This window comes from Phascolarctos cinereus, unplaced genomic scaffold (assembly GCF_003287225.1).
Source record: "Phascolarctos cinereus isolate Bilbo 61053 unplaced genomic scaffold, phaCin_HiC Scaffold_2;HRSCAF=192, whole genome shotgun sequence".
Taxonomy (NCBI): Eukaryota; Metazoa; Chordata; class Mammalia; order Diprotodontia; family Phascolarctidae; genus Phascolarctos; species Phascolarctos cinereus.
The window spans coordinates 9,067,218-9,074,922 of record NW_027555625.1 but is presented as its reverse complement, the minus strand read 5'-3'; the positions used below and the strand labels follow the sequence as shown (position 1 = coordinate 9,074,922).

The 7,705-nt window shown below is 34.2% G+C and overlaps 1 pseudogene; it reads left to right on the top strand.

Moving 5' to 3' along the window:
- The first annotated feature begins 4,049 nt into the window (after positions 1 to 4,049).
- On the top strand, positions 4,050 to 4,756 carry LOC110222625 (proteasome subunit alpha type-2 pseudogene; annotated as a pseudogene).
- The last annotated feature ends 2,949 nt before the right edge of the window (positions 4,757 to 7,705 follow it).

Here is a 7,705-nt window from a genome sequence, read left to right as displayed (position 1 = left end):
ATTGTTCTTGATACATCTCCACCCATCCACCCCAACCAAGAATTCAATGGCATGCCTAGAGGGCAGTGAGAATTATAAATAATAGTTTACTGCATCAAATATTAAATATATTAGATGAAATTAAGAGGTTTTTTTTGAAGGTAGATAACATCACTATATTTTCAAATTAACTCAGTTCAGTAAAAAATTATGAAATTACTGCTACACATTAGACAGTGAGCTAGATTCTGGGGATACACACACAAAAAGAAACATTCTTACTCTTAAAGGGCTTATAAGTGAACAATAGGCATTTATTAAACTCTTCCTGTGTGTCTGGCACTCTGCTAGGTACTGGGAGTACATAGGGAAGCATGGAACAATCCCAGCAGTCAAACTGTCCCCTAAGACTAAAAGGTTTCGCTTCTTCACCTGTGTCTCCTGTCTTCCTTCAGATCTCAGCTGGAATCCCTTCTTCTGCACAAAGATTTTTCTTGTCACCCTCAATGCTAGCACTTTCTGTGATTATTTCCCATTTGTACTCTCTATAACTTCTATGTTTATATTCATTTGTGTTTTGTCTTCCCCAACATAATGTTAGCTTCTCAAGTTCTCAAGGGAATGTTTATGCCTTTTTTATATCCCTAGCTTTTTGTACAATTCCTGATATATAGAAAAAAATTAATAAATATTCATTGATTTACTATCACTCAACAAGCATGCATTAAACTCCTACTATGTGCAGAAAGGATGACAGGTACACAAATTCAAAATTAAAAGTCCCTGCTTTCAGGAACATATGTCCTTATTGGTTATCTACCATAAAGTAAAGAAAAAGTACATATATGGTATTGCAATGAGACTTCAATAAGAGGACATTTACTACTGTGAGGACAAGGAAAGGTCTTATTGAGGATGCGGGACAAAAATTCTACTATGAAGGATACTAGGGCTTTCCAGAAACATAGCTGAAGGTGGAGGAAGGGGGGATTCCAGACATCTCTTTTGGGAGTGTGAAAGGACTCTATTAACATTATCCATAGGTACTCCTGTCCTCTCTGAAACCTTATCTGCTCCCCCCACCTCTATAAAACAGAAAATGACCAATTAGATTAGAGGTCATCTAATCCAATTGATACCTAGGCTACAATGTCAAACATAAAACTGACAACTTAAAAAAAAATCATGGAATTATGTATGAAAATCTATAGTGTAGTGGTTGCCATTTAAAGGGCTTGTGAAAATAACCCACAAAGGTCATACTAAAATATGTGTATATACATACATGTAGGTACATATAAGTATATTTGCATATACATATAAACATATGTATGTGTGTGCATACATAGGTATGTATGTGTGTACTTTTTTTTTCTGTGAAAATAATTATGTGCATGCTGGAGGTATTTTATGGGCTACTTTCTGAAGTGAAGTGCAATATATTCTTGAAGTTCCTTAACCTGTCAGCAGTTCACATTTCCAATTCATCATAAGGATTCAACATTTGCCCTAGAACTATTTCCTGATGTATCATGAGATACATGTAGTAAAAGTGATGTTGATTTGCAATCTTTAAACTGAACCTTCGTTCACCTTTTCCCTATAATTTCCTACAATCATATCTAGCAATAGGGTGATCACATAATCAAGAAGCTATGATGTGTGTTCCTATAACCAAATGTCAGACGGTGTGAAAATTGTGATCTCTAGGCTTGCTCATTACAAACCATCTTGAAACCATAACTAACCATAACAAGCCTTATGTTCTAATACTAATGTTGCTTTCCAATTTAAACTCATCTTCCATTTAGTTATATTACTATTTTCTATCTAGTGGATTTTCAAATGAACTCATTGGTAACACCAGTCACTCTCCAAAGTTTCTGTGAAAGTGTGCCCCATGTGCTAATGATCAAGGTGAAGAAGAATCACATCTAAGAGAGTCTTTCCTTAAAAAGCTAAGTTTATTTGTAGACATTGTTTAAATAAAGCAATATGTACAAGTGAAAATTAAATGTTTTCCATTCAAAATAATGCTTATCGTTTACCGATATAAAGTCAATATTTTATCTTATAATTAATTATTCATTTGTTTGGTTACTTGGTTTGCTAAAAAATTTCTAAGGGGCAGCAAGGTGGCACAGTGGATAGAGCACCAGCCCTGGAGTAAGGAGGACCTGAGTTCAAATCTGACCTCAGACACATAACACTTACTAGCTGTGTGACCCTGAGCAAGTCACTTAACCCCATTACCTAGCCAAAAAAATAAATAAATAAAAGAATTACTTTATCTCAGCAAAAAAAAAAAATTATAAAATTTTCCTTAAAATTTTCACCACATATTTGTGTGAATGAGGATTTTCACTTTATTCTTGCTTTACATCTAAGTACCTGAACATAAATTTAATGAAGAAGTACATTTAAGACTATGTCTGGAGTTGATCCAACTATTACAAACTTTTTTCCAAATAAAAAAATCCAATATCAAAGTTAAATTTATGTATGATTATTCTGTTATTTTATGTGCCAATTTAACTTGTTTATTAAAATGTTATTTACGCTCAATAAATTCGGCAAAAAAAGAAATTAAATATGAAATCTTGCAGATAACTGTAAGATATCAGGTTATTTCCTTGAATACTAACACAATGTCTGAGACAAATTATTTATAATTATTTTATAATTAGAGTTGTGTGGTTTTATATTCATCATTTTTATTGCTATAGGTAGAATTAAAATTTTACCTTTTATAATTATCTAATCTAAATCTTAATTTGGAGATTGTTTTATGCAACAGTATCATCGTGGTTTTATTAGCAGTTAATGTAAAAATCTAAACATATTTTAAAGTACCATAGGTGTTAAAAATACGTTAATTGTTTTCGTTGTTACTGGTGCTGTTGCTATTGTTGGCTAAATAGATTCAGGGAACAAACAGGATTAGAAACCATTACCCTAAACACACATGTACGTGGGGAAAATTGGGAACAAGGGATGTTTAGTTAAGGAAGGCAAAACCTGGCCTGTAGTGCAGTAAAGAAGAATATGAGTATTAGAGAGAGAGAAACCTATGGAGGTAATAAGTGGGATATTAGTGGCACAGCATCGATGAGCCATGTAGAGACTACCTATTTATGCTGGATGGAAGCAGGGACTAATAGACAGGAATATCAACCAGAAGCACAGAGAGACTACAGGTCCCAGGAAAAATAAAGAGGTATCATCTATGGATCCTCTTTTTGGCATGGCCCCAAGACACTCAACAGTGCTGAGTGAGACAAAGATTTGACTAGTTTGTGGAGTGAGTTATCTGAGAATTTTAGGACTAAACCTGTGAGAAGGAGAAAAGAATTTCTACTTGGAATTCTGATATATTATCATTCCCTTACAAGCTAGGCTATTAACCATTTTGTTTTTCCTATGCTTTACGTACTTTTCAATAAACCTATACTACCTTAACACTCTGGTAGTGCCATTTGCTTGTAGAGAGATGGATACTGAGAGACACAAACCAGATTCTGGTATTGCCAGCTATATTTCTGGTTGGGAGAGCATGAGGCTGAAACTGAGACTAATTCAAGATTAGATTTAATTTTCATGAGCTCAGAGCTTTGATACTTAGCCAAAGTTTACACATTAATTATCTTCTTCGATATTCACAATAGCTTGGTGAGATAGATTTTTTAAAGGGTTTTTATCCCTAATATGCAAATAAGAATTAAGCTGCAGAAAAAAAAAAAAAACATTTATTTTACCATGGACCCCACACCTATTATGTGGAAGAACAAAGACTCAAATACAAACTAGTCTCCCTTTCAATGATTCTCTTCCTACTGTTTCCTATCGTTTCATTATCATTCGTTTCAACTCTATTTCTGCCATGTTCAAATATGGTTCTGCCTTCTCCATAACAGCAACCATAAGAGCTGCAATTTATGTAGCATTGTAAGTTATTGAATGTATTTTACAGGAAGGCCACCAATGGTGAGCCAGTGCGAGGGCAAAAGCTGGGGCAGGGATGGGGCGTCATGCTCAGGCTCAGGGCTTAGTCCTGGCTGCAGCAAGGGAAGATGGTGGAGTGTGGCTACAGCTCCTCACTGACCACCTTCCGTCCTCCCGGTAAATTTGTTCAGATTGAACACGCCTTGGCGGTTGTTGCTGGTGGAGCCCCCTCCGTTAGAATCAAAGCTACCAACAGAGTGGTGATGGCAACAAAGCTAAAACCGAAATCTCTCCTGTGTGATGAAAGGAGCATGCACAGGATGGAGCCAATCACCAAGGCCATCGGCCTAGTCTGCAGTGGCATGGGCCCTGAAAATAGAGTGCTTGTTCACCAAGTTGAGAAGTTGGCGCAGCAGTACTACCTGGTATACCATGAGCCCATCCCTAGGGGGTAGCTGGTGCAGAGGGTGGCTTCAGTGATGCAGGAATACACACAGTCAGGTGGCCTATGTCAGTTTGGAGCATCTCTGCTCATTTGTGGTTGGAATGAGGGCCGAGTTTATTTATTTCAATGCCATCCATCTGGAGCACACTATGCTTGGAAAGCCACAGCAATGGAGAAGACTTGTGTAAATGGGAAAACTTTCCTTGAGAAAAGATACAATGAAGACCTGGAGTTGGAGGATGCCATTCATACTGCCATCTTAACAATAAAGAAAAGTGTTGAAGGGCAGATTACAGAAGACAACATAAAAGTTGGCATCTGCAAGGAGTCAGGCTTTAGGAGACTCACCCCCCACTTGAAGTCAAGGATTAATTGGTTGCCATAGCATAACATTCCAATAATTGGATCATCTGAAATTTCAATTGATTTACCTGTTTGAAATCTTTCAATATGTTTTTTTTTTGCTTTTTGCATACTTATTTCACCATAGTTGAATGAACCGTAGTTTTTAAAAAAGATATATGCATATCCTAATAAACTACTAAATCACCCCCCAGAAAAGAAAATACTTTATAAACATCTAATCAGATATTCATAAGTCACTTAGCACAGTGTACGGCATGTAGTTATGATATCATCATCATCATCATCATTCATACAACCCCTGAAGGTAGATCTTATTATTTTCTCTATTTTACAGGTGAAAAACTGAGACAAGAACATTAAGTGATTTGCCAGGATGATATAGCTAATAATGTTAGAGCTGAATTTAAACTCATGTCTTTCTGACTCCTGGTCTAGTACTACACATTTGTCACAATCTCCACATTAGGTTTTTGAGTTCCTTGAAGGCAGGGACTGCCTTTTAACTCTTTCTTTAATTCCAATACTTCATCACAGTGACTCACACATATTAAGCATTTAACATGTTTATTGATCATAGACCAATTGTTCATTTTATACTTCTTCCTCTCATATGCCACTAATCTTCTGGCTCTCACAGGAATTTAAATCCATGGAGAAAATGCTACATAATCTCTAAGACAGTGGTTGAAACTTTTCTTATGATCCTCTACGAACTTTCTCTGGAAAAGGAATCAGCATCATCATTTGTCAGTTGTCACTTCCAATCCTTGCTGCTTCCACCTGCATATAGCACTCTTTCCCCTTTTAAATTGTTCTTATTTTTCCTTACTCTATGAAATATTTTGGTGGTCTGATTTGTCTGGTATTGAATAATAAATTCATTTAGGTAGAATTATTATTTTTTATCATATTAACTTGGCCTACTCATGAGCAATTGGTATTTTTTCCCAATTATTTAGATCTGACTTTATTTGCATGAGAAGTGCTTTGTAATTGTGTTCATATAGTTCCTGGGTTGGTCTTGGATAGTAGACTCACAAATATTTTATATTTTCTACCAATATTTTAAATGGAATTTCTCTATCTCTAGCTGCTGGACTTTGTTGTAAATATATAGAAATGTTGAAGATTTCTGTGAGTTTTTTTTATATCTATAATTTTGCTAAAGTTGTTAGTTGTTTCAAGTAGTTTTTTAGTTAATTCTCTAGGATTCACAAAGTATACCACCATATATCATCTGCAAAGAATGATGGTTTTGTTTACTCATTGCTTTATAATTCCTTCAATTTCTTTTTCTTCTCCTTGCTAAAGCTAATATTTCTAGTACAATAGTGAACAACAGTAGTGAAAATTGACATCCTTTTTTCGTGCATAATCTCACTGGGAATCCTTCTAACCTATCCCCATTATATACAATGCTTGCTGTTCATTTTAGTTAGACAGTGCTTATCATTTAAAAAAAATTCATTTAGTTCCATGATCTCCAGTGTGTTTAATAGGAATGGGTACTTTATTTTATGAAAAGCTTTTTTTTTTGCATCTATTGAGATAATTTTATAATTTCTGTTAGCTTTGTTGTTGATGTGATCACTTATGCTGACAGTTTTTCTAATATTGAGCCAGCTCTACATAACTGGTATAAATCCCACTTGGTCAGAGTGTATTATCCTAGTGATAAATTGCTGTAATATCTTCATTAATGTTTTATTTAAAAATTCGCATCAATATTTATTAGGTAAATGGTCTATAACTTTCTCTGTTTTGGCTCTTACTAGTTTAGGTATCAACACCATATTTGCATCATAAAAGGAATGTGAAAGGACTCCTTTTTCATCTATTTTTCCAAGTAGTTTCTATAGAATCAGCATTAATTGTTCTTTAAAAGTTTGGTAGAATTCACTTCTAAATTCATCTGGTCCTGGAGGTATTTTTCTTTGAGAGGTTATTTATGGTTTTTTCAATTTCTTTTTTTCTAAAATAGTTTCATGTAGCTACTTTATTTCCTCTTCTGTTTATCTGGGTATTTTATGTTTTTGTTTAGATTGTCATATTTATCAGCATATGGTTGGAAAAACGGTCCTAATTATTGATTTATTTTTTCCTTTGCTTTTTCTTTTTGGTGAAGCAGTTGGGGTTAAGTTAGGGTCATGCAGCTAGGAAATGTCAAGTATCTGAGGACATATTTGAACTCAGGTCCTCCTGACTCCAAGACCTAAGCTCCATCCATTGTGCCATTTAGCTGTCACCTAATTATTGTTTTAATTGCTTTTTCATTGGTAGTTAATTCACCCGTTTCATTTTTGATACTTGCAATTTGGTTTTCTTCCTTCCTTTTTTAATCAAATTCCAAAAAAATTATATATTTTATTGTTTTTAAAATAGAATTCATGATTAGTTTTATTAAATAATTCAACATTTTTCTTAATTTCAATTTTATTAATCTCTCCTTTGATTTTCAGAATTTCTAATTTTGTATACAAATGGGGATATTTAATTTGTTTTATTTCTAGCCGATTTAGTGGCATGCCCAATTCACTGACCTATCTTTCTCTATTTTATTCATATAAGCATTTGGAGAAATAACTTTTTTCTTAAGAACTGTTTTGTCTGTTTCCCATAAGTGTTGGTATGTTGTCTCATTATTGTCTTTCTCTTTTATGAATTTATTGATTGCTTCTATGATTTCTTATTTGACCCACTCATTCTTCAGGATTAGATTGTTTAGTGTCCAATTAATTTTTAGTTTACCTTTCCATGGCCCTTCATTACATATGATTATATTGCATCATGATCTGAAAAAGGATACATTTAATATTTCTGCCTTTCTGCATTGAACTGTGAGATTTTCATGCCCTAGTACATGGTCAGTTTTGGTGTAGGTGTCATGTATCATTGAGAAAAGTTATATTCCCTTCCCTCTCCATTTATTGTTCTACAGAGGTCTGTAATATGTAACTTGTCTAAAATTCTTTT